General features: G+C 43.1%; 1 protein-coding gene across 1 annotated transcript in view; it reads left to right on the forward strand.

Moving 5' to 3' along the window:
• The window catches only part of LOC138511068 (uncharacterized), a 3,073,423-nt gene that overhangs the window by 2,091,057 nt on the left and 959,583 nt on the right, over positions 1–22,783 (forward strand). The gene's annotated exons all lie outside the window — the stretch shown is intronic.

Raw genomic sequence — 22,783 nt, forward strand, 5'->3', positions numbered from 1 at the left:
CTGCAGCAGACCATGCTACTTACTTGCCTGCCAGTTGAGTCTCTGATCCTCTTCTGTTTGGAACTACTTTTCCTGTTGGGTGGGGCAGGAGCCACTCCCTAGATTCAGAACACTGGAACTCTTCTGGAAAGCAGGAACTCTTTTCTTAGGCGTGGCTGTGGAAGGAGACACCTAAGCACTACAGGAGGCTATTTAAACCACACCCGATGGATGAATCTTGCTTTGCGTTATTCTGCATTCTCTGCAGCAGAACGCTCATCGTGTCTTCTGCATCTGATCCTGGGCCTAAGGGAACAAAGGCTTACCAACCTGGAATCCAGTCTTCAGCAACACCTATAAAGACAAGAAAGTACAGGTTAGCATTACGGTCTTCAGTGACAGCTCTTCACTTACCTGGTCCATCGGCTGTCACCAACGCCTTGCGCTGCATTCCGGCATCTGAAAGACAAAGGCTTACCTACTCTTCGTGCGCTCCGGAGGTCTTCACACTGCATTCCGGCATCTGAAAGACAAAAGCTTACCAACTCTTCGCACGCTCCGGAGGCCTTCGGCGCTGCATCCCGCATCTGAAAGACAAAACAAGGTGCGTTTAAAGACATTGGGGAACTTTAATACTCACGTGCCATTACTCCTTTCCACATCTAACCCAGTGGGTATTCCGGCACCCTGCAGCCGCCCCGAACTTGTACCTGCAAAATAAAAAGACAGTTAGAGCGCATCGTGAAGCAGGCAACAAGCGCTTACTTACGTGCTTCCAGGCGCTTCTATTCATCACACGGGCTCCATCTTCAACTCACTTCAGCCCGCCATCCGCCATCGCCGGAACCCTGCAAAACAAGAGACATCATTACTAAAGACTTTAAAGACATTAGAATTACTCGAAACTTACCGTTCGTGCAGTAAACGACGGACAGCAGTCCTCTGAAGTCAAGAGGCCTGCTCCCCTTATCCAGTGAAGAAACTGGTTACAGCACCCTGCCTCGAGGCAGATGGAGAGCACGGCGTTCACTTACCTAAGGTGAGAGCGTTAACCTTTGGGGTTCTACAGGAGAAGAGAAAGGGAAGAAGAGAGAGACATTCAATAACCCAGTTCATTAATCCCACATTTTCTATCTGCAGACATCTTACCCTTCGAGCCAGACATACAGTGCACAGAGGTCCAGCCCAAAGAGCCAGCCGTGTGTTACACATCACCTTTGAAGATAAGGTATACGCCCAGTCAAGACCGGCGCCTCTACGGGAATCAGGTGAGCGTTACAGAACGCAAAGCCTACCACAAAACTCCCGTCCAGGCGCTATGGAAACCTCGGATACCGACCAGCTAGCCCAGTTACTTGGGGAACTAAGGGCAGAAGTGCATGCAGCCCGTCAGGAAACGAACGCTCTAAGAAGGGAACTGATTATTTCCAAGGACCGAACAGATGATCTCGCTAGACAATTGCTACAGTCACAAGCCGGACAGACCCTGTTACCCGCATCTGGGGGAAATCTTCCTTCTACATCCTCTATGAATCCAGTGCAGATCAACCTACCTGGGAATGTACCTCTGGCTCCGCCCGAACGATTTTCTGGTGACCCAAAGAGGTTTGCAGTATTTATCAATCAGTGCCGGTTGCATTTCTTATGCCGGCCAGCAGCCTTTCCAACTGATCAAGCTAAAGTAGCTTTCGTGCTTTCGTACCTTAGTGGCAATGCGGCAGACTGGTCGATCCCTTTAGTAAATCAAGATGATCCGGTCCTCCATGATTTTCAAGCTTTTCAGCTCAGTATTGAAAAACTGTTCGCAAGACATTCACAGGGGCAGGCCTTGGACAATGAGCTTCTTTCGTTGCAACAAGGTAATCAAGACCTTTTGGCTTATATTGCGTCTTTCAACAGACTGATATTGGAAACTCACTGGCCTGAGGACAAAAGGATTACGCTGTTTTATAGAGGTCTACGCGGAGAGCTCAAAGATGTGTTAGCCCAAGTAGTGAATCCCCCACAAGATTGTTCGGACTATATAGACTTAGTCGTTCAAATAGATCACAGACTGCAGAACAGGAAGGCCGATCGTTCCAAGTTTGATGCTTGAGTATTTTCCAAACCGCCAACTCCTTCCAAAGGAGTAGACTCCGGGGAACCCATGCAAAAAGGGGGTCTGAAAGGTCCTCTAACGCAAAAGGAGCGGGAAAGGAGAAAACAGTTGCAATTATGCCTCTATTGCAGAAACTCAGGGCACTTTCTTCGAGACTGTCCGGTGAAACCTGCCAAGAAGGCAGTAGGAGCTGCAGTTACCAAAGTTACAAACTCTGAGCAGGGAAACGACCTCGCCCGACAAGAATAGAGGTCCTCTTGCCGAGCGTGAAAACCAGTTCCGTGACCTCGCATTTCGTGATACCTATGGTCCTCATTAGCCCTGATAATCCGGATCGATTACATGCAATTGAAGCTTACGTCGACAGCGGTGCCATCGGCAATTATGTGGATCATGAAATGGTTTTGAGGATGAATCTAACTCTTTGTCCCAAGGCTGTAAAGGACGTCATTACTACGGTGGATGGTACGGAGATAGCCTCCGGGCCAGTAACGCATACCACTCAAGAAGTGACGCTAGTAAGTCAAGATGGACACCATGAGAAGATCGTGTTCGATGTGATCAAGGCCCCTCAGTTTCAGATTATTCTAGGAATACCTTGGTTAGAGAAACACAATCCTCTGATCGATTGGCGAGCAAGAACGGTCCAGTTTCCAGAATGTGTCTCTACTTGTCACCCTCCACCTGGTGTTGCACTGGCAGCAATTTCTTCAGAGACTCCCCAGTTACCTCCCGAATACCTAGAATACCAAGATGTTTTCCGGAAGGATCAGGCTAACTCTCTACCTCCTCATAGGTCTTATGACTGCCAGATCGACCTGATACCTGGATCTACTCATCCTTGTAGTAGAATTTATGCCCTCACCGAGCCTGAGAACCTTCACCTTCGACAATACCTGGATCAATACCTGGCAAATGGGTTTATTCGTCCTTCCAAGTCCCCTGCTTCTTCAGCTTTGTTCTTCGTTCCAAAAAAGGAAGGAGACCTTAGAACTTGTATAGATTATCGCTCCCTGAACCAGATCACCGTTAAGAATAGATATCCGTTACCTTTGATCCCTGAACTCGTGGACCAAGTCAGAAAAGCATGCATATATACAAAGCTGGATCTTAGAGGAGCTTACCACTTGGTACGAGTAAAAGAGGGCGATGAATGGAAGACGGCCTTCCGCACCAAGTATGGGCTATTTGAATATCAGGTCATGCCCTTCGGACTTTGTAATGCCCCGGCCGCCTTTCAATATTTTATGAACGATGTCCTCAGAGAGCTCATAGATGTGTGTGTTGTTGTTTACATTGACGACATCCTCGTTTATTCTTCATCGGAATCTGAACATCGGAAACACGTGAAAATGGTCCTCGAAAGATTGCGTCAACACAAACTTTTCGCTAAGTTGGAAAAATGTGTTTTCAATGTGACTGAAGTTGAATTCTTGGGATTCATATTATCACCTGGCGGAGTGCGTATGGATTCAAAGAAGGTCGATGCAGTTCTCAAATGGCCATCACCATCCTCCGTAAAAGGTGTGCAAAGCATGTTAGGCTTCGCTAACTTTTACCGCAGGTTTATCCCCGAATTCTCTCGAATAGTCCAGCCCATCACTGCCTAGTTAAAGAAAAACAAACGTTTTGAATGGTCTACCGAGGCGGAACAAGCTTTCCAGGATTTGAAGACTAAATTTATCTCTGCACCAATCTTAAAACAAACTCGCCCCGAACTCCCCTACATCGTGGAAACTGATGCTTCAAGCCTTGCCATGGGGGCAGTTCTATCACAAAAGGACCCGGTAACCAATCAGTTGCATCCCGTGGCATTTTGGTCCCGCAAATTCTCGCCTCCTGAAATCAATTACACGATTACTGACAAGGAACTTCTGGCTATCAAGTCTGCCTTTAAGGCTTGGCGGCATTATCTGCTGGGGGCCCGACACACCGTTACTGTGATTACGGATCACCGAAACCTGCAATATTTGAAAACCGCAAAAGCCCAATCCTCTAGACAACTCCGTTGGGCATTATTCTTTGCCGAGTTTGACTTCATAATTACCTATCGACCTGGTACAAAAAACGGTAAAGCTGATGCCCTTTCTCGGATGGGAGTGGAAGAACACTTGATCAACCCTAAACCTGTACCAATCATTCCCGAACAAAGAATTCTGGGTGTAATCACCACAGAATCCATAGAGGAAGTTAAGGATAAAGCCAGGCAACTTGTAACTCCAGCAGACATACAGAATTGGCATCTGCAGGGAAAGGACTTTGCAGTAAAGGACAACTTATTGTATTTCCAAGAACGATTATACCTACCCAGCACAGATTTACAGAAAAAAGTGATCTCTTGTTATCACGATTCTTTAATGGAAGGACATCCCGGTATAGCCAAGACCTCAGAAAAGATCAAGCGCTACTTCTGGTGGCCGTCTTGGAAAAAAGATATTAGAGACTATATAATGCCCTGTGGAGTATGCGCCCAAAACAAAAGTCAAAAGGAAAGACCAGCAGGCCTCTTACGCCCTATTGACATCCCACCTCGCCCTTGGCATACGCTTTCTATGGACTTCACCACCGATCTACCTCCATGCTCCGGATACAATACGATTCTAGTAATCGTGGACTTATTTTCCAAGATGGCGCATTTCATTCCGCTCAAAGGCTTGCCAACAGCAGCAACTCTGGCCCGAGAATTTCTCGAAAACATCGTCCGACTGCACGGTTTTCCTTCAGTTCTAATTTCGGATCGAGGTAGTCAATTTATTTCTCATTTTTGGCGAAGTTGCTGTCGGTCGGCTCAAATTGATGTGAGACTATCGACCAGTCACCACCCTCAGACCGACGGACAAACCGAGAGGACCAATCAAACTCTGGAACAGTATTTACGCTGCATGCTGCAACAAACTGAAAAAACTTGGAAAGACATCCCTTGGATAGCCAAATATGCCTACAATAACTCTGTCCATTCGGGAACTGGGAAAACCCCGTTTTTTCTTTTGTACGGCAGTCACCCTCGAACCTCGGAGTTGGATCCCCTCCAAGATCTTGAAACACCAGCAGTAGACTACCTGCATTCTACAATCACCCAAGCCTTTAAGGAAGCTGTTTCTCACCTTCAAAGGGCTAAAAAACAATACAAGAAAGGAGCAGATCAACATCGGAAGGAAGCCCCTCAATATCAAGTAGGGGATCAAGTCTGGTTATCCACCAAATATCTACCTCTAAAAGGGCCACGCACATTCAACCCAAGATACCCTGGTCCCTATTCCATCACTACCATAGTAAACCCAGTAGCGGTCAAGTTGGACTTGCCCCCGCACATGAAGATACATCCGGTCTTCCACGTCTCTCTATTAAAACCCGTGCAACCTCAAACCCGACTAACCAAATCTCCAAAACCTATCCTAGTTGATGGAGAACTCGAGTTTGAAGTCAAAAGCATTCTGGACTCCAAGATCTCCAAATCTAAACTATTCTACCTAATTGACTGGAAAGGCTACGGCCCCCAAGAGAGATCCTGGGAACCTGCTGAATATGTCCACGCTCCTCGCCTAATCAAAAGATTTCACCGAACATTTCCTGACAAGCCAAAACCCCCAGAGAAGCCCGGTTTGGGAGGGGCCTTGAGGGGGGGTACTGTCATGATCTCTGCTTCCAAAAGGTCAGGGTTTTCCCAACTCCCTTGGAAGCAGATCCATAACCCAGGTTCCGAGTGCCAACCAGTCCCAATTGGGACCTTTTGGACCCAGTCCTGGCGCCAGTGGCACCAGGCTCATAAATATGCCCAGTCCCAGCGCTGGAAGCGCCGGGCTCATAATGCTTGGGTGGACTTACCTGCAGCAGACCATGCTGCTTACTTGCCTGCCAGTTGAGTCTCTGATCCTCTTCTGTTTGGAACTACTTTTCCTGTTGGGTGGGGCAGGAGCCACTCCCTAGATTCAGAACACTGGAACTCTTCTGGAAAGTAGGAACTCTTTTCTTAGGCGTGGCTGTGGAAGGAGACACCTAAGCACTACAGGAGGCTATTTAAACCACACCCGATGGATGAATCTTGCTTTGCGTTATTCTGCATCCTCAGCAGCAGAACGCTCATCGTGTCTTCTGCATCTGATCCTGGGCCTAAGGAAAAAGGCTTACCATTCTGAATCCAGTCTTCAGCAACACCTATAAAGACAAGAAAGAACAGGTTAGCATTACGGTCTTCAGTGACAGCTCTTCACTTACCTGGTCCATCGGCTGTCACCAACGCCTCGCGCTGCATTCCGGCATCTGAAAGACAAAGGCTTACCTACTCTTCGTGCGCTCCGGAGGTCTTCACACTGCATTCCGGCATCTGAAAGACAAAAGCTTACCAACTCTTCGCACGCTCCGGAGGCCTTCGGCGCTGCATCCCGCATCTGAAAGACAAAACAAGGTGCGTTTAAAGACATTGGGGAACTTTAATACTCACGTGCCATTACTCCTTTCCACATCTAACCCAGTGGGTATTCCGGCACCCTGCAGCCGCCCCGAACTTGTACCTGCAAAATAAAAAGACAGTTAGAGCGCATCGTGAAGCAGGCAACAAGCGCTTACTTACGTGCTTCCAGGCGCTTCTATTCATCACACAGGCTCCATCTTCAACTCACTTCAGCCCGCCATCCGCCATCGCCGGAACCCTGCAAAACAAGAGACATCATTACTAAAGACTTTAAAGACATTAGAATTACTCGAAACTTACCGTTCGTGCAGTAAACGATGGACAGCAGTCCTCTGAAGTCAAGAGGCCTGCTCCCCTTATCCAGTGAAGAAACTGGTTACAGCACCCTGCCTCGAGGCAGATGGAGAGCACGGCGTTCACTTACCTAAGGTGAGAGCGTTAACCTTTGGGGTTCTACAGGAGAAGAGAAAGGGAAGAAGAGAGAGACATTCAATAACCCAGTTCATTAATCCCACATTTTCTATCTGCAGACATCTTACCCTTCGAGCCAGACATACAGTGCACAGAGGTCCAGCCCAAAGAGCCAGCCGTGTGTTACACATCACCTTTGAAGATACGGTATACGCCCAGCCAAGACCGGCGCCTCTACGGGAATCAGGTGAGCGTTACATGGACCCTGGATTGAATCGTTGTACATTGTTGAACTGTGGATTTATGAGAAATAATTTTTTTTAAATCACCCTGGATCAATGAATTTTACAATTTACGTTTCCTTTGGATTTGCTTTGGTGGACGGAGAGTTTGGACTAACTTTCTTTTGGATTACTTTGGATTGGGACTTCATTTCTTTTTTTCATTTTTGGACATGCATTTCTTTTCTTGTTTAAAATAATTTTCATGTTTTCATTCCATTACCTTCATTTTGTGCAAAATACATTTTGATTTGTTACTTCAATGTGTGGTATTCGCTCATTGGTTTACTGCATGTCACAATGTGGGTTTACACAATCACTGGCACCCAGTGTGTGTGTGTGTGACGGACATGTGTTGATGTACATAGTTAACTTTTGGTTTGTGTCATGATGTAGGCCTTTCAGTGTGGGGTGGATGGGAGACTTGATTGGGTCTCAAGACTGGGGTGGTGTGCAGTGGGATTTTGGTGGACATGAGGCCCATGAATGTGCATCTTTATGACATGTTGGGGGGACACGAGTCGGGGCCCGCTGGCAGGTGCCCGTCAATGCTGGATGGGTGGGGGTGCAGGGGGACATGAGTCGGGGCCTTCTGGCAGGTGCCCGTCAATGCTGGATGGGTGGTGGTGCAGGGGGACATGAGTTGGGGCCTGCTGTCAGGTGCCTGTCAATGCTGGATGGGTGGGGGTCCAGGGGGACATGAGTCGGGGCCTGCTGGCAGGTGCCCGTCAATGCTGGATGGGTGGGGATGCAGGGGGACATGAGTCAGTGCCTGTGGCGGGTGTGTTTCTCCACGCGCACCCCCCAAATACACGTACCCGCTGGCACAGGGCCTATCACGTGTGATTCTCCACACGGACCCTCGAAATACACGTACCCCGCTTGCACAAGGCCTTTCGCGTGTGGTTATCCCTGTGCACCCCTCAGAATACACGTACCCCGCTCGCACAAGGCCTATCGCGTGTGATTCTCCACGCACACCCACCAAATACATGTACCCCGCTCAAACAGGGCCTATCGCGTGTGATTCTCCATGCGCACCCCCCAAATACACATACCCGCTCGCACAGGTCCTATCGCGTGTGATTCTCCATGCGCACCCCCGAAATACATGTACCCCGCTCGCACAAGTCCTTTCGCATGTGATTCTTCACGCGCACCCCCCAAATACACGTACCCCGCTCGCGCCAGGTAAATTGCATCCAAAAGGTACGCAATTTACCTGGCGCGAGCGGGGTACGTGTGTTCGGAGGGGTGCGTGGGGAGTTTTACATGCGATTTTGCTACCGCGAGAGGGGTACGTCTATTCTGAGGGGTGCGCAGGTAGTTTTACAGACGTTTTCGTGGTTGGGGGGCTGTATGCTGGTCCACAGGCCTGTGCGCCATGTACGGGATTTGTGCGCTGTTCATGGCGCACGGGGCGGGGTTGGGGGCGTAACTTGCGCTGCTGTAGGGTCACTGTGCCACTCTGCGCCACGGCTTCTTATGGATGTTAAAATCCATGAATACGCTGTGCGCGGAAATGGATTTTGGTGCACGCGGCTGTTGCAGAATGCCGCACACGCACACTGTGTGCCAGCCGCGTGCGCCACTTGTGCACCGAATTCTATGAATTACCCCCATGTGTCAGTATGAGCAATCTACAGAAGACTTTGCTATACTAAAATCACAACTAAACAATGAGCAACATAGCATTTTCCAAGAAATAACAAAACAAATTGAACATGGTGTGCAGCATGAAACTAAAAATGGTACCTGCCAAGACTACAAACCTATACTGCTATACGTAAGTGGTCACGCTGGTTCAGGCAAAACGTTCTTAATCAAAATCATCAGCAAGTTCCTCCAACAATTGACAAACAACAAACTATCAGCTGTTGTAACTGCCCCCACAGGTTTAGCTGCCTATAACATAGACCATGTCACTTTAAACCGATTACTACTCCTTCCAGTAGAACACCAAAACAAAATAGACTATTACAAACTTTCTCCAGAAGCTGCAATGGAACTACGTAGAGTTTTCAAACAAATGAAAATGCTTCTAGTAGATGAAGTAAAAATGGTTTCCAATATAATGTTAGCCTTCATTCACCTCAGATTACAAGAGGTCCTGAAAAAAGACTATGAAGAACTCTTTGGAGGAAAGCACATTATAGTTTTTGGAGATCTGTTTCAATTAACACCAGTTAAATGTGAACCTATTTTTAAAACCTTAGGGCACAAACTATGGCGTAAAACTCTTGGCAGCATAGGAAACTGTGTATCTCTAACACAGCTGGTTTAGAGAAAATATTAAAATTATCTTTAAACTATAGAGTAATGCTTAAATGTAACCTTGATGTGGACCATGGACTAGTTAATGGAGCACTTGGTACAGTTGTTGGCTTTCAAACATACCCACGTGGCAACAACATTCAGTTTGTCAATATTCTCTTTGACAAACTATCAGAAGTTAAAAGGATAGGACGCTCAACAGCCCGCTTCCTTCTTTTCAAAGACATGTATATGGCATAGAACAATTTTCTCTAACTCTAGCATACGCAGTCACCATTCATAAATCACAAGGTCTTACCCTAGATAAAGCTTTGATAGATATTGGTAGCACAGTGTTTAAAGAAGGCATGAGCTATGTAGCACTATCACGCTTATGTGCACTTGACGGACTATTTCTAATCAACTTTGATGCAAGTAAAGTAAATGCTGATATTCCTTGCATTCTAGAATACAATAGACTACGTTCACTCTACACCCCATCTAGAAACCTATCCTTTTCCGCAAAAAGCAAAAGTTTGTAAATGATAACTTCAGACTCAAATTATGCAGGATCTCACAGCAATTCCTCCAAAGAAATTAAAAGAAGCTATTACTTCATCAAGAACCACAACAAAACAAGAATGTACTGCACCAACAAAGTCAACTACCTCTTCAAAGAAAGAACGTGCACTCCGAACAAATGACTTGGACATAGAACTGTCAGATCCTTTCAAATTTTCAAATAGAATTGGTGTAAATTGCTATGCAAATGTAGCAATCAATATTCTATTCCAAATACCACCAATTATTGACAACATTTACTTACGTGGGACAGACCAATTGTGTTTGCAAATGCTAGTCCTTTATAGAAATGCAACCAACAATCCTGACAACACTTACAGTGTTTCTGGAATAAGGCAGGAGTTGGACTACTTTGCTGGAATGGTCAAATTCACTATAAACAGACAAGAAGATCCACAAGAATGTCTACTGTACTTACTACAAGTACTAGAAAACAAAAACACTTATAAATACACATGTGGAAACATACATGCGCTCTTTGCAGCCTTGTCGCACAAGAAGTTTCTAATGAACGTTTTGTATATGTATCTATACCTAACTGTGAATCCATTCCATTTCAGCAACTTGTACAAAATGCAAACCACAGCAGATGATGTACTACCTGCAATTTAGATAATCGCTCCACCTTACAAATACACACACATAGTTAATATGTAAGAGTAATGCTTTTACGTTACAATGCAGATGGTACCAAAACAACTGTAAGCTGACTGGATTCACACATGGTCAAGTATCACTTGGTAAGAAAACCTTCACAACAATAGGTATAATCTATCACGCAGGAGCCACAACCAATGCAGGTCACTACACTGTATATATAAAAAAGAATTGTGGATGGTTTGAATGTAATGATATTACCATTACTGTAAAACAGAGATTACCAGCAAATCTTGTTAACACTTACTTAATATTCTTAAAACCAAAATGTAATACGTAATCTGTGTGAACATAAACAAAACTTCAAAACTATGCACAGTTATAATACGCCAACAGGTATCTGACTGCCCCAAGATTCTGCAACGAGCAAATAAATAACCACTAAAATGAAACAAGAAATAAACAGTTAGAATATGCCAACAGGTATCTAACTGCCCCAAGACTCTACAACAAGCAAACAGATAAATTAATACCACTAAAATAAAACAAGGAGTAAACAGTTAGAATACCCCAACAGGTATCTAAATGCCCCAATATTCTACAACAAGCAAACAGATAAATGACTACCATTAAAATAAAACAAGAAGTAAACAGTTAGAATATGCCAACAGGTATTTAAATGCCCCAAGATTCTACAACAAGCAAACAGATAAATGAATACCATTAAAATAAAACAAGAAGTAAACAAATAGAATACGCCAACAGGTATCTAACTGCCCCAAAAATCTGCAACAAGCCAACAGATAGACAAATACCACTAAAATAGAAAAATGAATAAACAAATAAAATATAGCAACTGCTACCTATTTGCAACAGTACTACCACCACTTCCAAATCAAAAACCAAACACCTATTCAATTCCTCCTACTGAAATCAGTGAAAGAAATATATTCTACCACAGCGTAGAACGTTTTTCTTTAATCCAGCATGGATTTTTTTCCACAGACCCAATGATTTAATGAACAAACACAGTAACTGAGCAAACTGCACAGTACACTGGTTTGAACTATAGTACTTCTAAAGTACTTACTATGAGGGTCGACAAAACACAGAAATGTCTACTATGCAATGCAATACGCATTATAAACTACCTACACTGACATGTATTTGTTTCTTTTATCACAGTGATTGAAAAAAAATGTCTGCTACAACTACCCATGTCATGAAAAAACAGCATACAACCACAAAAAGTGAAACAGTAAGTATATAATGATTGGTCTCACAAACAGCACAGCATAACACACCCATTCAAGCAAACACCTGACCATAGACCACAATCCAAAATGTTTGCTTCCATGAGTATCTTATGCTGCAGTGCTTGTTGCCAAACACTACAATCTTGACTGCATGGCCTGGCCTGGCCTGGCCAAAACTCTAAATACAACCTCAACAAAGGAAACAGTAAGTTCACCCAATGCTCTACTAATGACCCGAAACCAAAATCATAGTAAAGTAAAATAGTCATACTAATCAGTGATGTCATCAATGATATTTGTGATGTCATCTTTGATGTCATGGGTGTTAGTCCTAGCAGTGCACGGTGGTGGCACGAGTTATGGTTGCTTAGCTTACCATAACTGGCGAATTTCAGGGGCTTTCCGATTTTAATTGTAACCATAGCATCCTTTTAACAACGTTTTTTTACTGAATTTCATAGGTTTTTATCAGTGCAACTTAACCATAATGTCCCTTTAACAAACTTTTTTCATTAAATTTCATAGGTTTTTATTAGTCCAACTTAACCATAACGTCACTTTAACAAAGTTTTTTCAGTGAATTTTTTATATATATATATATAACACTAACAAAAAACATTGTTAAAGGGACTTTATGGTTAAGTTGCACTACTAAAAAACCTATGAAATTCAATGGAAAAACGTTGCTACAGGGGCGTTATGGTTACAGGTAAAACCTTAAAATCCCAGAAATGTGTAAGTTATGGTAAGGTACACAACCATAACTCACGCTACCACTGTGCACTGCGAGGACTAACACCCATGACATTAAAGATGACATCACAAATGTCATTGATGACATCACTGATGACACCACATGTGAAATTTATTTTGGTGAAACGTCCCTACAAAGGGATGGGTTCATAATGTTGGTTACATGATATCAGGGGTGATTGTGTAATGGTAAACATGTAATAACTAGCTAACTATTCAAGACGTACTACACACTTATGCTACTGCAAACAATACATATGAAGACCCACAATGAATACAAATTAGAGGGACATACATTGAAACTAAAGTAAGGAAGAAATAAACAGCATCATCAGAAATTGTTAATAGCATTAAAGTTTATCTTCATGTACAGAAATGAATTTTGTGTTTGAGGCATCCGTATTGCCCCATGTACGTGGACCATGAGCTAAGACCAGACCCTAAGGATAATACGTTAAGAACATATGACAAGGTTAACGTGTACATATACAGCTCCTTTTGAATTTTAGTATTGTGACTGTCAGTGAACAAAACCATGTGGCCTAGTTATGTAACTGAACTAAAGCAAGTGGGCAAGCTATGTGATCTCCTCAGTGATGTCATCAATGACATTTGTGATGTCATCTTTGATGTCATGGGTGTTAGTCCTTGCAGTGTACAGTGGTAGCGCAAGTTATGGTTGCGTACCTTACCATAATTTGCACATTTCTGGGGTTTTAAGGTTTTACCTGTAACCATAATGTCCCTGTAGCAACGTTTTTCCATTGAATTTCATAGGTTTTTTAGCAATGCAACTTAACCATAAAATCCCTTTAACAACGTTTTTTATTAGTGAATTTCCTAGGTTTTTACTAGGGCACTTTAACCATAAAGTTGCTTTAGGCTAGTTTTTTTATTCAATAAAAGGAAAATGTTTTTAGTAGCGCAACTAACGTCCCTTTAACATTTTTTGTTAGGGAATTTTATAGGGTTTAGTAGGGCACTTTAACCATAATGTTCTTATAGTATCGTTTCTTTTAGGTAAGGTGATAGGGTTTGAGTTGCACAAGTGAACCATAGCGTCCCTGTAATAATGTGTCTTTCACTGAATTGCATTAGTTTTTTACAGGATACGCTTATTTTGTAAAGATGTACCATACAACATACTGAAGCTGGTGGCTCTATAGTAATAGGCACACAGGTTGTGAACACTGCGTCCGTTTGTGAAGATCGGGTGGAGTCCAACGTACCCAGAAAGGGAGGGGTGGTCATAAAAAGTGGTAACATGCAGCAAAGACAAAAAGCATATACAAACAGCAGCAAGTGCGTGAAAGGGAAAATGCGGTAGCTGTACAAAATCTGTACTTTTTGCAACAAAGTACACAAAGGCATAGGGTATGCAGCATAACGGAAAGTACCAACAAGAGAAGTGACGTTTGCGTTCATCAATGTTACCGCACACCTGTTGCACAATCAGACAAAGAACGAAGAGGCAGAGAAGAGAACTACCGAGAACAGAACGTCAGAGCAACGTGGTAAGTGCACAAAGGTTTATGTTGTATTTACACAGGTCCGGTAGTGTACAATAGTAGCAAAGCATGATGTTTTCTGTTTGTGTGCAGCAATGGCTTCCACCCTAAAATGGCAAGAGGAGAATTTTCCGCATGAGGAAATGAGCAATGACGATAGGCCCATTGTTACCTACCGCACTGTGAAAAGGGAAAGAGTTACTGCAAGGGCAAGCCCACTTGAATGGCTGGAGGAGAATTTCCTGCATGACCAAATGAGTGTGTATAGTAACCCCATAGATAGGGAACGCGATGGCAAGATGAACACATTCACAATTTAATACTTCATGTGAATTAACCACTTTTGTTGTCTTTTAACAGAACATGCCGGAATGCAAAGCAGTACACCAGAAGTGGCACCTTTTCTACAGGAACGTACGACCACAGAAACTGAAGTAAACGCTGGGCATATACAAGTTGACCGCATGGACGCCAACACTGATCAGTTGCTCCTGCAATTTGCCGCCTTGAGAACGTTTGTAGAAGAACCTATTTTTTTTTTTTTTATTATTTAATTAAATTAACCTTTCAAAACAACATTATTCTTAGAGATCATATACACAAATGTACAAAAGGAGATTCTTTAACAATGATATAAAATTAAACTTAAGCAACTTAACTTGAGTATATTAAAAAAAAGCAGATAAAAACATTCTTATGATTGGTATGACTACTCATCCAATTCAAAATCAATGGCAACACCTTGACTCCAAATATAATCATATTGTATACTGGTAAGTAGCAAAGCATTAAAATCATTACGAGTATTAAGAAGACCATAATTTGCATTCCTTCTCCCGTTCACCAGACATCAGGTTAATCCCTAATTTATGGTGGGCATAGAATCTTATTTAAGAATTGAACAGGGGCTATTCTTACTGTGATTTTAGATGTCGCAAATATCTCATGCCATAATTCATCATTAGAGCGTTTTATACAATGATGCCTTGTTAATTTCCTGATAATATCTTTCCTCTGCGTTTTTAAAGCAACACATTCTACTAATAAATGTTTCAGATTTTCTTTAGCTGTTCCATCATTGCAGAAACGGCATGATGAAAATTCTGGCTTAATAATTCCCCTCCTTAGCAGGACTTGTTTTGTTGGCCATAGATTTAGGCGAAATCTCAGTATTTGATTTCTGAGAGTATGTGAAGGACATTTTAATAGATAATCAGCCGTTTGTCGAATTTTTTTTATGCCCAAACAGAGCTCTGTCAAAGTCCTTTAATTTGAGACAGTTCTGTTCAGTTAAATTCCAATCCAATTGATATAATTTAATTTTGGCTTTGGTAGGATTGGATAGTAAAAGATCTAAAGAGATGTTCGCTTCCGCCAAATCCAATAACACAGCCTCTCTCCAAGTTGATGGGAATACATGGTCAGATCGTAGTAAGTAGTCTGCTAGAATCTTAAGTACACTCTTGCTAGATAGACCAAGAACACATTTCCGAAATAAACAGCATCTCTTCCAAGATGCTTGTATGTTAATTGAGAGTATTCCCAATTCAAAGCGAAGCAGTGCCATTGGGCTGGAGTTCGGAAGATTCAAAGTTTTCTTCCAAAACCTTGCCTCTAGTTTGTTCCAATAGCAGGCCCTCAGGGGTGACCATGCCTCGGACCCATAAGTAACAATAGGAATTACCTTTTGCTGATAAAAGATGAGAATGTGCTTACACGAAAACTTGCCATACTTATGTTGTAAAATCCTCGCCTGTGATATCAAGGTTGACAGTTTGCCCTTTATACTGTCTCCTTGAGGCTTGTTTGTAGGACAGTTACTGAATATGACACCTAAGTATTTATATTCATTAACTACATTCTACTTTTGCTTATTCAAAAACCAACAATACTGTTTCCTTATTCTTGACTTATATCTCCCCAATTTCATTACTTGTGTTTTCTCCAGATTTAGTGTTAAATTATTATTTATCACGTACTGACTCAGTTTATCAAGCATATTCTGTAGGCCACTCGGCGTCTGCGAGATAAGAACTAAATCATCTGCATATAAAAGCCAAGCAATTTTCTGGTTCCCAAGTTTAGGCGCATCATTCAATACATTACAAAATTCACTGCCCAGGTCAAGTATAAACAAATTGAACAGTGTGGAAGCAAGAATGCAGCCTTGTTTCAGGCCGCGCTTGGTAGGAATCTCTTCAGATAACAGCCCTTCTAAATTCATTTTAACCTTCATTGAGGTGTTAGTGTGAAGTAGATATATTAAGCTTACAAGCGAGGATGGACAACCAAATTTCAACAGTTTTTCAATTAGCAGGTTCCGGTCTACAGAATCAAAGGCTACTCGGAAATCAACATACGCCAAATAAATTGGTTGATTTCTTATGGCGCCTAACTCTTTAATTGCATTAAGGGTCGTTATGTTAATGCTAGTTCCAAGACCTGCAACAAATCCCGTTTGAAATGGATCTCGCCGATTTTCTTCCGACGCCCAAACATTAAGATCCCTAAGGATAATTCTGCTAAAGATTTTACCAGGAGCGTCAAGAAGTGAAATCGGGCGATAACTTGCAGGATCCGCTCGATCACCCTTTTTGTAAATGGGCACCGTTATGGCTTTGCACCACGATGAGGGAACTGCTTGTTTAATTTGTACAGCTAGGAAGACTTCGTAAAGAATGGATGCCCATAATTCTGGATTTTGTTTTAAAACAAAATTTGACAAGCCGTCTGGCCCAGGAGCTCTAGATGCGCTTGCTTTATTTATGTAAAATAACACATCTTCTTGATCAAAATTAATCTGAAAAGATGGGTTAATAGATTCCAAATTCAGTTGTGAAAAATTGTTATTTGGACGATCATAAATACCAGAAAAATAAGTAACCCACCTTTTTTCCGATACACCATTGAGTTGAGCTGTTATTTGAGAGCCAACTGTTCCATTATTTATTAACTTCCAAATTTCCGATGTATTTTTAGATTTAGCCACCTGTAACCACTTTTCACCATCATGCTGAAACATAGTAGCCTTATGGTTTCGAACCCACTTCTTATAATTATTCTTTAATTTGCGTAAGGCAAGCTCTCGATGGTGTACCGGTAAATGGGCTATTTGTCTTTTCTGTTTTAGATACTGCGTCTTTCTCTCTCTGATGCCTTGATCAAATATATGGGTGTGACACTTGATGCTTTTCTTAGCACCTGACGTTAAAAAGGGAGCAAAAAGATGCATCTTTTCATGATAGTCCGCTGAATCCATACCTCTCAGCAATCGTCGGTGGTCATCTGATACACTGCACGCGAAGGCGCGCAGTGCATCACCTGACCATTGTAATCTAAGAAGAAGAACATATAATGGGGAAAATCAGATGTCACTGCCCACCTTGCACATGCCCGCCTTTCCCATTTTCCAGCCCGCCCCTTCCATGCAAATTGAGTGTCATGAGAGACGCTTCGATGAGACCTCAATCCCTTCTTCCCCTCACCAGCAGCTTGTTAAAATGGGAAAATCCCCAATATATGTATTTTTTTTAAAAAAATGTAATCAGCTGAATTTAATCAACTTTTCAATTACATTTACATACGTATCACTTTTTAAATAATGACATAGTAAAGTCATGGACCAACATAACATACAAAGTAAACAAAGCACAAATATAATAACAATAAAATCACCCAAAAACTGAATTATTAAAAAATTGACAAAATAACTCAGTGCATGAATAATTGTGCACAAAATTGCATACTTATCTCAAGGTCTATGACTCTAATTCCAATGCATTTAGCAAATTCACAGTTACAATTTGTATAGGTACATTACATGTATGTATCAAAAGTGACCAACACTGCTGTTCGTTCAGAGTTCCCAAATATTTACACTGTTTTGCAAAGTGTATGTTTTGCAATCCAATGAGGCTAGGGCACCGTGTAATCAAGTGCTCAAGGGCTTCCTTACATCCACAATCCTCACAGAAGCGACAAATATTCTGTTCCGCCAATATGGACTTTTTTGATTCCTGCAGGTCTCTTCTAGGCCAAAGATTGAAGCAAAAGCGAAATATGGATGAACAATAACATAAAGGAGACTTGCATAAATATTGTTCCAGTGTACGCAAGGATTTGTCTCGAAACCTGAGACTGGAAGAGATTTTGTATTCTAGACATAGATTCCTATTGTCAATCCAATCAGTTTGATACATGTTTCGCTTTGCTTTATCTGGATTTAAGAGTAACATGTCAATTGTGACATCTGCATGCAGTAAAATGCAATAAAAACCAGTCAACCATAATCTCATAAACTCATGTTGAGATTAGAATAAATATGCAGCTAGTACTTAACACAACATCTAACTTTGCAGATATTAAACACTTCCGCCTCAAAGCACACATTCACCATTGATAGAGCACGTTGAGCGAAACCAGGCCCAGTTCATATCTTAACCAAGACACAGGGGTACACTGTGGAAGTTGTAGAATTTGCCTCCAGTATTTTGCTTCCAATTTATCCCATACATGGGACGGCAAATGTGCCCGTGTTTCTAAGCCGTACATCAAGCATGGGGTGAGTTTCGTGTTCCAATAAGTTAAAGCTGGGGTAATTGAAAATTTGCCATATCGGTGGAGTATGATCTTGGCTTGCAAAATGGCTGTTTCCAATTTACGCTCAACACTTTCCATCTGCCCTTTTGCTGAAATTGACCCTTCAAATACCATGTCCAAATACATGTAACTGGGAACAATCTCTAATTTGATTTTGTTAGTCGACCATGACACCTGGGTTCCATTCAGTTTCTTCGCTGCATCGACTACAATCTGTGTTTTGCTCATTTTGATCTAAATAAGAGTTCTACATGCATCATGCATACACTGGTATTGTTGCTGTTCTACACATTTGGGGATTCGGTATTGGAGTTGTGACATTCAGGTTGCTTGCTATATGAGCGGATCATGCAGGCATACGTCAGGTTCACACATGTTTGAGGTGGTGTATGCGCTGTGACATGCCTTTCTGTTGTGGACTGAGTGCAGTGTGATACATGCCGTTTCCATGTTTGTGGGGTGTGTCTCAGGTATGGCATTGGCATGCTGCATGCATGTGGATGTGTCAGTGCGGAGGACGGTATCTAGGCAGGTATGTGTCCATGTGTGTGTAATGGGCCATGCATTGCCTCATGGCATGGACTCATTGGTGGACTATCATCATACTTTGCAGGGGAGTTCTTTAACTCTGAACCTACCCCCGGAGGCGGTCCCCTTTGTGAGGATTATTACTGGACTGCCCGGGCTCCCAATAGGGAATTTTGAATCAACACTCTCCCTGAATAATAAGGCATCCCACTGGATTAATTCAAATCTGATGGGGCCCAATATAGATCCCAAATGTATCCGCATGGCCAGGCGAGTGGGCTGGGTGGGGAATAGGCCCAAGAATATGAGCAGGGACTGTGTGGTGATTACTTTTTCAGACACACAGATAACATATTACCTTTTGAATACCAATTTAGCCCGGGGCCTTAAGCCCAATGGCAATAAACCGTCTAGTAAACTTTTTCCATTGGACTATTTCTATGTGCAGGGTGGGGGACAGAAGGATGCAAAATCAATCGATGGGCAGTAAGATGGGGGGAGGGTATGTAGGAAAAAATACTGACCCGGGTCGGCAGTTACCCATTAATACACCGCTGGGCCGTTGGAGCACCATCCCGCCTAAAAAGAGACATAGAAATTTCACAGTAAGGAATGATTTAGCCCTCCTGCCCCTGGACAACCACTATGAGATCTTAACGTCCTGCGAGGACGTAGATTGACAAGAGGCTGTTGCAGAAGGCAGTGTAATTGTGCAAACCCCGCCCGTACCACCTGGGGATTTTGTAAGCGAAAGCCCACAGTTTCGCTTGCTTTCTTGGAATATTGCAGGCTCATCCAGGAAATTGAAGTTGGGACCGGTGATGGAGCTCCTGCAAGCTAACTCAGTAGTTTTACTCCAAGAAACCTGGGCAATAGAACCCCTGCACCTTGATGGTTTTATCTCTTTATATATTCCAGCAAACAAAAAACCGAGAGGCAGACATTATGTCGGTCTGTGTATTTTAATAAAGGCCGCCCTTGAGTGCAGGATAGAGGTGATTTTGACAGGGTTGGACTTTCTGCAGGTGGTGTTATTAGTAACTAGAAAGGGAGTTGAAATCTACATCATCAATTTCTATAACAGTCCTCATATTTCTGATCTGGACAGGCTAACCAAGGTTAAAAAGTTTATGGAGGATTTATTGTCCAGGGGTAGGAATAAAACAATATCTTACATTTGGGGTGGGGATTTTAACATCAAAAGGGGGGGGTAGATAAGGATATTCTTGACCCTCTGGATGATCAGGTAGAGAACATCCCGGCCAGACGTATGAGGGATGGGAGAGTATACCCAAAGGCCTACAGTCAAGTCTTTGGCTGTTGGAATGGGACTTTCGTATAGTTAATGGGTGCCTGGCACCGGATATACCCGGTGAAGTGACCTTTAATAATCATCAAGGTTGCTCAGCAATAAATTATTTCTGTATTTCGTTGAACTTATGGGAATATGCTACTGGTTTTGAGGTAATGGCAGATTTACATAGTGGTCTCCTGCCCATTTGTTTGTCACTTAAGGGTCTGTTGGGGGAAGGGGTCTTGTAGGTTATAGCGCCTATCCCATTGCTGGGAGTGCCCATTGGCTCAAGAAGAATTAAATGGGGGACCATCCAAGAGGAGGAGTTACACTATAAATCAATTGGTGATAACAAATCCGTTGTGATTGATATCCTGGTGATCATCTATCTCCGAGGGCAACTGTAGCGAAATGTGTAGAATTGTTGGCTGCCCTCACAACCAAATTTACTATAGCCACAAGGTCAAAGGGAAACACAATAAAGAGAGGTTTGTTTGATGAGGCATGCAAAAGGGCAAAGAAAAGCTTGCTGCTAACACTGAAGGACCTGACTAGAAGTAGATCTGCGATTGCTAAAGTTAGGAAAATCTATCAAAAGGAGTTAAAGAGAAGGAAACTTGTGATAGAAAGGGCAGCCTGGGAAGGTTTTTTGGATGCCGCCATAAAAGGGGACCAGAAGGCTTTCTGGGCATATGTAAAAAGTGGGCCGGAGGGGTGTTGGTCCAACGTGGGAAGCGGCACTCATGTGGAAGAAAGGCCCATATAGGTTATGTAGCGTCTTGCCTGAAGTTTGAGGTGGAGGAGACGGAAAAGGCAATAAAGCTTCAAGCGCATAACTGTGCCTCGGGTCCTGATATGATCCCCTCAAACCTATTCCAGGATCCAGTAGACATGTGGGCACCACTCTTAACAGTGGCGTTTAATGCCTGCCTACGATCAGGGAAGTACCCTCCCTCCTGGAAAAAGGCGATCATTTTTCCAATTTTTTAAAAGGGGGATATATCCAGCCCCGGTGCTTATAGGCCAATATCTTTGTTGGATTCATCTTTTAAAATCTTTGGGAGAATACTGTTGGCCCGAATTGAAACCTGGATTGGGGAATAGTCCATTCTCTCGGACATCCAATTTGGGTTTCGCCCGGGAGTGGGTACAATTGAACAGAGCCTCAATATTTATATCCTAGTGGCCAATTCAGTTTTTTGTAAGGGCGAGTCAGTATATCTGGCCTTTATGGACCTAAGCACGGCCTTTGATAAAGTAGACAGAGCAAAGCTCTGGGCTGTGCTTGGGTCTTTAGGGTGCCCTGGGGATATTTTGCGGGTGCTGGTCGATCTTCATACTGACAATGAGGCTTGTGTACGTAGTGGGCCCGGTGGTCATTGTACGGCCTCCTTTCGGGTGGGGTGTGGTCTAAGGCAGGGTTGTGTGCTGGCCCCCATATGTTTTTGCCTCTACATTAATGGCCTCTTTCGGGACCTCATTTACATATTGGCTGACTTCCTGGTACTGGGGGGAAGGGGCTTCCCAGTGTTGGCGTATGCGGACGACACAGTCCTATTAGCAAGAACACCAAGGGCCTTACAGGTCCTGATTAATGCCTATTCAACATTCATGGATAATTTTGGCCTAAAAATGAATACCAAGAAGTCAGCAGGAATGGCCTGCATAGGAAGAAAATGCCCAGTGCCCATGAAACCTATGCTTTGCGTGGGGGAAATTATACCTAAAGTCAAGGTCTTTGACTATCTTGGAATAAGTTTCTCAGAGGCCTTAAATGGCAGGGACCATGTGGTTAAGCAATCTGTAAAGATGAGTCAACAGATAGGCGGCATCTTCAGATTTATGTCAAAATGTAGGGCCCAGCCCCTAGATGTGATCATGAAGATTTATGGTGCTCAAACTATGGCAACCATTATGTATGGTGCAGCCATTTGGGGTTTCCAGAACGTGGCTGAAATCCAAGTTAAAGAGAGTACATTTTTCAAAAATCTGCTAGGGCTCCCGACCAGTGCCTCTGGAATAGCTATCCATAGAGAACTGGGTGTAGAGTTCTGGGAGGACCAGTGGGCGATGACACCTCTTTTATTCTGGGTCCGGTTGTGGGCCAACAAACATGCCTCTCTCTCTCTCGCCTCTCTTATTATTCGTACTGTGTTGGGCAGGGCAGGTTGGAAAAAAATCCCTTGGCTTGCTTATGTCTCTGCAAACTTGGGGGGAGGTTAATTTAAGTGCC

Source organism: Ambystoma mexicanum, chromosome 6p (genome assembly GCF_040938575.1).
Source record: "Ambystoma mexicanum isolate Mex_15411 chromosome 6p, UKY_AmexF1_1, whole genome shotgun sequence".
NCBI lineage: Eukaryota > Metazoa > Chordata > Amphibia > Caudata > Ambystomatidae > Ambystoma > Ambystoma mexicanum.